The sequence below is a fragment of the Olea europaea genome, chromosome 11 (genome assembly GCF_002742605.1).
Source record: "Olea europaea var. sylvestris chromosome 11, O_europaea_v1, whole genome shotgun sequence".
NCBI lineage: Eukaryota > Viridiplantae > Streptophyta > Magnoliopsida > Lamiales > Oleaceae > Olea > Olea europaea.
Window position 1 is genome coordinate 28,502,662 of NC_036247.1, and position 284 is coordinate 28,502,945.

Here is a 284-nt window from a genome sequence, read left to right on the forward strand (position 1 = left end):
GGGGGCATGTGTTGAAGTATGAATTGATGATTTGAAAAATTTAAGAAGAAATATCCAACCAAATGTTGCCAACCAGACTTTCCCTATTTTTAACCGGGAAAAAGTCGTAGTATAAAGAATTCTCGACAGAATCTTTACCTACATTGATGTGGTCGCAGATGATTGGATTGTTTTCTTTATTCTCTTTTTATCTTTCAATCAATTCGTGTCATGTAATTTTTATCAAAGTTTTTATCAATTTTTTTTGTACTTGTACCGTGATTGTTTTAACCTTGTTCATGATT